Below are 8,893 nucleotides of genomic sequence, written 5' to 3'. Positions count from 1 at the left end.
TCACAACCCCTGTAGGTGCCCTGACCAGGAATAGAACCAGTGACCTCTTGGTTCATGGGTGAATGCTCAACCACTGAGCCGCACTGGCTGGGCTCTCATTATGTTTGAGAGCCCAGGAAGGAGGGCTGTGCAGGGGACCTGGGTTGAGGCCAGCAAAAAAGCAGCAAGGACACCGAAGGCGGGTGGGCGGGGCTGTGGGTGGAGCTGTCTCTGCAGCCCCGCCCCTCCGGGCAACTGTCCTTCACTATCCACAGAATGGCTGTGAATTCAGCCCCGTCCTCCCCTCGGGCGTTGGGCTGCAGGGAGATTCCACTCAGCACCTTCTCATGGCGGCCTCAGCACGAGTTGTCAACGATGTGCAGAGGTCCCCCAGCTTCAGAACCACTGAGAAGCCCAGACCGTTCGAGGTAATGCCGGGATGAAATGGGATAAACATGATACCTCACCCCACGCTACAAACACCACAGACATCTGGTCACCCAGTTTACGGGTCGGGGTCCTGGCTGGGCCAGAATCCAGCCATTGTGGTTCCAGAGACTTCAATCAAGGGGCTATTTACAGGCCCTGGGCGGGTTAGGGAAACCCAGAGATCACCCCCAGTGAGAGCTATTGCCACCCTGGGCCTGGAGAGATGAAAAGGAGGGGAAGCTATTCTTGGAGCCCTGCGAACTGCAGTGTGAAGGAGGGGGCACCCCACCAGCGCTGTGGTCATGGGGTCACAGCTAGGACCAGGGCAGAGAAGACCGGCTCTGGCTCCCCCACAGATCTCTGCCCGTGCCTCCCATTGGCCAGCCCAGCCAGCACCCCCAGATGCAGTCCTCAGGACCAGCCTCCTGGTGCGCTGGGCAGGGCACAGACGGGCGATGGGTGAGTATCACCAGCCCACCAGAGGCGCCTTACCCCTGGGGAGAGGTGTAGTTAAACGCTTCGCTGATTGTTCATTACTGCCTTCTCTAGACTCATGCTTAAGCGGCAGCTGGAGAAAATCAAGTTCTCTGGCAAGAACATCATTGTAGGAATAGTGATTAGGTACTAAAAACCAGAGACTGTAAAATCCAGACTCTTGAGGGCTTTTCAAAACAGACGCAGATAATCATTGGCTTCAGATGTCGGAGATGTTCCAGAAGGCACAGGGTAGATGGCAAACCTTTGAAGTCGTTTCTAGCCAGAGTATTAACATATGCGATGCCGTAGTTTCCAGAGCGACATACATAATTTTGACCTAATGGAAATATAAATCATTTGTCCGTGCCGATGATAGACGAGAATATAAACCGGACTACAACTACGTAACCCTTCTCAGGGCAGACGCATCTGGATAACTGGGATGGTGTGCGTGAGCCTCAAAGCCCTCGCAAATTCAAAATAATTAGGATGCCTCCAAACCCAAAGGCATTCATTATAAGCTGCGACTAAATCCATTGCCTGCTTACATGTAATTTTTTTTTTAATTAATAGTTTTGTTATTCCTCCTTTTCCCCAACTAAAATCTAGGTTTCCCCAGGAGACCGGCTGGCCTTTTAATTTAAACAGAACTTGCAACTGATTGTAAAGTCAAAGATCAGTGCTTAACCAACACCAAGTGACCCTGGAAATCTTTTTATTTTCCTGAGCGGTGCAGGCGGCCTTTCTGATAACACCACTCACTCAGTGTTGGCATGGGCAACGCACCCTAGGATCCATCCGCTTTCCCTCCCAACACCAGGCAGGGGAGGGGCACAAAGCCGGGGCCAGGAGTCCGGAGTCTGACATCAGGAGACTAGCGCTCAGGCCTGCAGGGTGCCTCATGACGTCATTAGTCTATCCAGTGAGGATGGGAGGGGGTATGGGCCTGGAGGGCACCCACCATTCTTCACCCATTTCCCCCTTTTCTCCTCTAACCGGGATTTTCTGAGAAGGGATTTTAAATGATAAGGGTTTGTGCTCAGGCCCCTTCTAAGGAACAAGGATTGGGGTTGTCGGGTCAGCGCCCTTTGCTTTGTAGAATCCAGGAAATGGGTAACTGGGAAAGCCCGAAGCTTAGGTGTAGATGAGCCTGCGAATCGATGTCTAACACTGCGGAGGCAGAGTGGTCGCGTTGAGAGGTAGAATGAAGAGTCAGAGAAAAGCAGAGGGAGGAAGGTTGGGAAAGGGAGACGGGGAGACCAGATCCCACCTGGTCTTGGTTGAAAGAGGAGGTCTTGGTTGAGAGGCAGACGATTGGAAGGAATTCAGCGAGAGGTTTGTCCATTATTTCCAACCACTGACCTGGTATTGATTGTGGTGCGCCCTGTCCTGCAGCGGGGTCCCGTGGAGCCTGGGTTCCTGTGGTTTCATTTTCCTTCTACGTGAGGGGAAGTGGGGGTGGCCTGGTCCTCTCCAACCTTTTACATTCTTTCTCCTCCCCCACCTCCTCCCAGACTTTGCTCTGCCCTTCACCCACATCCCACCTTCATCGGCTCCCTCCTCATCGCGTCCCTCTCCTCTGCCCATAAACATGCCCAGACCACCTGCCCTTGAAAAGATCGTGCCCTGAAAAGGTTACCTGTCTAGGCTGGGGACCTGTGGCTCTCTTCCCTCTCTGGATTCCTCTTCCTCTCTCCCCAGGCTACTCTGCAACATGGGTCTCTCCATAATCCCTTCCCACCACAGGGACACCCCATGGGGCCTTGAGAATGTTGAGTGGGACCCTGGCCCGTTCCTTTCCCCGCTCTCCCTGCTTCATGGGCCCCTGCCTCCCTCCCCTCCCAACTCCTCAGCCCTCTCAGTTCCTGCTCTGCCCGCTCTGCCCACTTCCCTCTCTCCCTGCACCAGCCTGGCCCACACAGAGCACAGCCCAGCTTCCGGAGAGCTCGGCCTCCAGGCCTCCACGTCTCTTCCCAGCTCATTCCTTTGCATCCCGGCCTCTGGCCGCTGCCTTTGGTCCTCAGTAACATGGCTTTCATTCTAGTCACCCAGGTCCCAGCTGCCAGACCCCCCACCGTGCCCAGTACTCTCTTTGTGGTTCCTATGGACACTTTTAGCCCTGCTCTCACACTCCTTGGAATTCTCTCCTCCCAAGTTTCCTTGGTGCTTCTCCAGCTCATCTTCTCTCTCTGGAAGCCGCTTTTTATATCCTTTCCCCCCTAATTATAAATACATTCTGAGGCTCAGCACCCAGAGAGAGAATATAAAAACATCACACTTAGGCCAATTTTACAAAAACACGTGACTCTGTGAACACTTGGCTGGATCTCCCACAGTGAGTGGCCCTGGAGTTTCAGCTGCATTCGCTTTCTTATGCATCTTCCTCTGGGCACATGTGGCCACAGGAAGGCCAGACCCCACGGGAAATCGTGGCGGGCCTTTGGGCTCCACAGGTCATGCCATGCAGGGGTTCGGGTCAAGCTGGTCTAGATCTTCGCGGCTGGCCGGATAGACTGACCGCTGGCTTATAATCACTTTCCTAAACTCAAGAACAAAGTCTAATCTCAGAGGAGGAGAGACAGGGTGAAGGGGGTGCTACCGGCAGCCGTGGTCAGATCCTGGAAGGGCGAGTCGAGGACCTGTGTTTATGGCCGGAATGGAGGGAGGATGGCCACACACCTGCAGGGGGACAGGAAAAAGCTCTTTAAAAGCTCTTCAAACCTTATTAGAAAATTGCGATGGAGAGATCCCCCGCCCTCCCCCTCCCCGGGCACACGGTAAGATCTTTCCTCCACTGACTACCCTCATTTTGGAGCTTGGAAAGAAGCTAATCAGAGGGCCAGCATTGCACAAGCCACTTGGAGTGCAATTTAGCATGATGAAGGGAGCCATGGGCGTGCTTATAAAGCAGCATTCCAAGCAATTAGGGCTGGAGTGACGGGCCTCTACTTCGGGGTGGGCGGGCACACGGGCACAGCTCACCACCATGCTCAGCAGCGCCCACCTCTGCACACCAACCAACAGGGAGAGCCAACTTCACTGTATTCCTACGTGTCCAGCAGCGTCTCTTCTAATCCTCACAGCAGCCCATCACGGCGAGATGGGTGCATTAGTTTCCTACAGGCACAAATTACCACACACGGAATGGCTTCCATAGGTCGCAGCCCGGAATGGGCCTCTCTGGGCTAAAATAAAGGTGACGGCAGGACCGTGTTCCTTTCTAGAGGTTCTGGGGAGAATTCATTTCCTTGCCTTCCCAGTTTCTAGAAGCTGCACACTCTTGGCTCATGGCCGCTTCCATCTTCAAGGCCAGCAATGCCAGAGACATTGTGACATTGCCTTCCTCGTCCACATTTAAGGACTCTTGTGATGACTGAGCCCACCTGATTAACAACCTTACTTCCGCTTGGCCATATAATGTAACCGTCACATGTTCTAGGGATTAGGGAATTAGAAGCGGACCTCTTTGGGGCCATTATTCTGTTTCCCAGGTGAGGAAATGTATTTCCCAGGTGAGGAAAATGAGGTGAGGAGAGGTTGGGTGACTTGCCCAAGGTCACACTGCTGGTGAGCCATGGAGTTGGCATTCACGTAGGCCATTTGATGCCAGACCCTGTAGTCTTACCCTTTAAACTGTACTCCTTCCTTTTCTTTCATTCAACATGTTAGGGAAGGCCTGTGTTGATAGAAACGGAAAGATTTGGGGTAAGACAAAAGGCAGAAAAAAATGCAGTGGTGGGGGACATGGTCAGGGGTTGCCGGTGCTATGGACGTGTAGAGGTGGGAGAGGCATAATGTGCACCCTAGAACCGATGGAAATGGTGACAATCTGTGTTAGGTCACAAGAGACCTGGGTTCAAATCCCAGCTCCGCCACTTATATCCGTGTGCCTTCCAGACAGTTGCTTGATCTCTGGGTTTCCTCATCTGCAAAATGACAATGACAGAACCCACCCGGTAGATTTGCTGTGTCCACTAACACAGCATAGGGGCACTCCCAGCTGTGCCTGGCGCGCAGACAGCGTTCTGTAAGTGCTGCTATGCCTCCTCTCTCCTTGGCCCTCCCCCAGGAACCTAACTTCTCACATGCAAATATTAACAGAGGAAATGGTGGTTGGGATTTCTGCGTTCTGAGGAAACAGATATGGGGAAGCGGAAAGAAACAGGCAGGAGGACAGGACCTCTGCTGGCATTTGTCTTGGAGAGTCCACATTAGTAATTAGGGAAAATGGCTCTGTGGTTAACACAGATTTTAAAAACACTGTATCACCCTTTATTTCCATTTCCTTCCCTCCTTCCTTCTTTTCTTCCTTCCTTCCTTCCTCATTCTTTCCTTCCTTTTCTTCTTTCCTTCTTTTTTAAGAAAATGTTGGAAGAGGAGACCTAAAATGCCCACTTGAGTTAGAATTCTCTGGTTGCAAGCAACAGAATCTGACTCTAACTTAGATGAAAGTTGGAATTTGATGGGAGGACATGGGGTGGCACGAAATGGAGACGAAGTTGAACACCTGGGTTTCAGGAAGACAGGAGGAGGGCAGCTGTGGATCTAGACAGAGGAAGGACCGAGGGCCTCATCAGGGCAGTGATGCCCTGAGCACAGAGAGCTCTACCCACCGGCTCCCAGGCTTGGCACTGGGTCCACGATCCATCTTCCTGGGAAGCAGGGTTACCAGCCTCACCAGGGATGCTTGCTGGCCTCTTGTCCCAGCAGGCAGAGCACCCTGACTGACTGTCCCTCCAGATCATCTCAGGAGGGCAGGATGGTTTCCCCAAGAGAGAACAGGGCCATGGAGACAGGGGAACGGAGGCTGGCAAGACCCGATGGGCAGCTGTTACTACAATTGTAAATGTCTCTCATCCCTAGCCTCTGCTTCAGGAGTCTTCTTCATTCATTCTATTTGTATTGCAAAGTATCATTTTTATGGCTATTACCTAAAAAACAAAACAAAACAAAAAACAGGGAAAGAAAAGCTCCGTGCTTCTCGGTGCTTGGAGAGAGAAACACTTTATGCCTGTTTTATGACGGGAGCGACCGAGTTCGGTCAAGGTGGGACCCTGAGCGGACTGACCCCTGCTGTGCCAGCATCAGGTCCAGCGAGGAACTGAAGGCCAGTCTGGTTCAAGCCCACACGTTACAGCTGGGACACAGTTCTGGGAGGCGCAGCCACCTGATCAAGGTCACCTAGCAGTTCAGAGGCAGGATCACCGCTGCTTCTTTCCATTCAACAGTCTAGGCCAGGGGTGGGCAAACTTTTTGACTCGAGGGCCACAATGGGTTCTTACACTGGACCAGAGGGCCGGAACAAAAGCATGGATGGAGTGTTTGTGTGAACTAATATAAATTCAAAGTAAACATCATTACATAAAAGGGTACGGTCTTTTTTTTTTTTTTTTTTTTGGTTTTATTCATTTCCAACGTCCAGCCCGCGGGCCGTAGTTTGCCCACGGCTGGTCTAGGCCTTTGGGGTCCATCGAGAGGGCAGGCAACTCTTATCCGTCAGGCACAGCATCGCCCCCTCCTGGGCCAGGATATGAATGGCGCCTCCTTGCAGGGTGATAGGTGTTGAACCCAGCACCCTGGGTGGACTCCTGGGCGATGGGGAGCACGCCCTGGCTGCTCCTGAGTTGTGCGCCCGCCCGCCCAGGAGAGCTGGCACCAGGCTGGGGAGTCCCTTGTCAATCCCTTGACAGTCAGTTGCAGGGCTCAAAAGAGGGAAAAAAGGAGAAAGAACAGAAAAACCCCTCCAATCTCTGATCTTAAAGCACAAGGCAAATTTCTCATTTTGAGAGAATCAAAGCCCAAATCCTTCTTACCCAGAGACCAAAGGCAGAGGCAAAGTTCAATAGAGTTTTTTTCCTTTAACTGTTGGATCTTGTTTGAAAGGAAAAGAATTTCTTTCGCAGAGAGACAAGGGAAACGAGAGTCCTCAGCATGGAGCTTCGGAGCCTGGTGTGTCCCTGGGCGGTTTCAGGGCGTGGTTGGCAGGTCCTCTGAGCCGTGGGTGCAGAACTGGAGAGGGCTTGGGTTTCCAGAAGACGCGGGTCTCCTGCGGCCCAGTGACGTCCAAGCACGTCCTGTGGTCCCCAGGAGGGCAGGGCGGGGCCAGCAACTCTAATCGGAGTCGCCTCTGCGGGAGCCTCCGCCCTACCTCCAGTCTCTGGGCCCCATTGTCTTGCTCTAACGCAGTGGGAGTCTCAACCCAAACACCTCATTTTACCTTTATTGCATGTCGAGGCTGTCTTTGCACTCCAGGCTTTTCCTCGTTAACCGATACCTGAGCTAAAAACAAAACAAAATAACCCAAGACCAACGAGCAAAATGGAGCAAAACCAATAAGGATATTTCACCAGGAATAAAACGCCCTGTGGGTCATTTTTAAGCCCAGACACATATTGCTTCTGGACCACATATACCTCATTTTTTCTTCCTGATACCTTTAGCCAGCAATTAGGGGGAGGTTTTCAGAGCATTGCTCAAACATCATTTTACCCCATGCTATCTCCACGAAAACAGGACCTAGCATCTGGCATATATTAGGTGTTCAATAAATATTTGTTGAATGAATGACTGACAAATTCTTCCACTAGAATTTGAACCCAAATGCACCCTGAGCCAGTCATGCTGATGCCCAGGGAGTGAGTGGGTCGTTCCTCAATGCTCCTTGACTACCCCTGAGGTGGGTACAGTGGGCACAGTGTGAGAAGAAATAAAGAAAATAGTGCCCGGCCAGTGTGGCTCAGTAGTTGAGCATTGACCTATGAACCAGAAGATCATGGTTCTATTCCCGCTCAGGGCACATGCCTGGGTTGTGGCTTGATTTCCCAATGTGGGGCATGCAGGGGGCAGCCGATCAGTGATTCTCTGTCATCATTGATGTTTCTGTCTCTTTCTCCCTCTGCCTTCCTTCTGAAATCAATAAAAATATATTTTTTTAAAAAAAGAAAGAAAATAGTACCTAGATCACCACCCCAGAGGACTTGACAGTGTAGTGGCCACAGTCACCTGGTGACTACAAGGTGCTACAAGCAGGACGGCCAGCAGAGAAGGGACCTGGGCCTCTGACACCAATGCTAACTGTGTCATGCCTGAGGTCTCTCGGGCTTGTCTTCTGCCTCTTGTTATGTGAAATAACGACAGACCAGTTTGGACTGGGGTTTTCAACCACGTGCAGCCTTGTTATGGCCGACTCACCACTATCTTATTTTACTGAGGAATAAACGGAGGCCCAGAGGGACGGACCTGTGTCCAGGTGTCAAAGCTAACTAATGGCCGAGTGACACAAGAGGCCCCCCTCCCTCCTAACACAGGCCTCATGCTTTTATACCACAGATTCTAGAATCTTCTGCCACTGCCCCGCCCCCATCAGCCCCGAGCCTTCTGTAGTCAGCTGCGTCTAAGGAAGCCCATGTGACCTGAATCCAGCAGGAAATAGTCTACCTAATTAAGCAGTTACGAGCAGGAGGGCTCCGTCTCCGGAGACTACCTGTGGTTCATGATGCGTCTCTATAACCGCTCACTGGCTGTTGTGACAGACGGTGGGGGCTGCTGAGCCACCGTGGGCGCTGTGGCCGTGTCTGCTCACAGAATCTGAAGTCTGCATTTGGATAATTAGCTCCATGTGATGGTCAGATCAACATCTCCTGGGCCAGAAGGTCTGTGGTTCTTGCCTAAGGGAAGAAGAACAAGACCCTTAGGAGATGCCCGGCAGCCGTGAACGTATGAGCCAGCGTGGGGAGGCCAAACAGAGTGCGGGTGGGCGAGGCAGAGAAGAGCCTGGAAGGAAACACACTGGGTTTTCCTGCTTTCCTCCCACGCACCCACCCCCACACCCCCGCATGGGGTTGCAGATTTGCTCAGAAGCAGGCCGCAGTGGGCTTCTGGCATGGCACCCTCTGTCACAGGCAACTGTGAACAAACTCAAGCTGGGAAATTCAGAGAGAAGACAGCGTGGGAAAAGTTGGGTCCAAAGGGAAGCCAATTTCATCCCGGACACAGACCCTTTGCTTTT

Source organism: Myotis nattereri (assembly GCF_964212035.1).
Source record: "Myotis nattereri genome assembly, chromosome: 14".
NCBI lineage: Eukaryota > Metazoa > Chordata > Mammalia > Chiroptera > Vespertilionidae > Myotis > Myotis nattereri.
Note: the sequence above shows the minus strand (reverse complement) of the source record.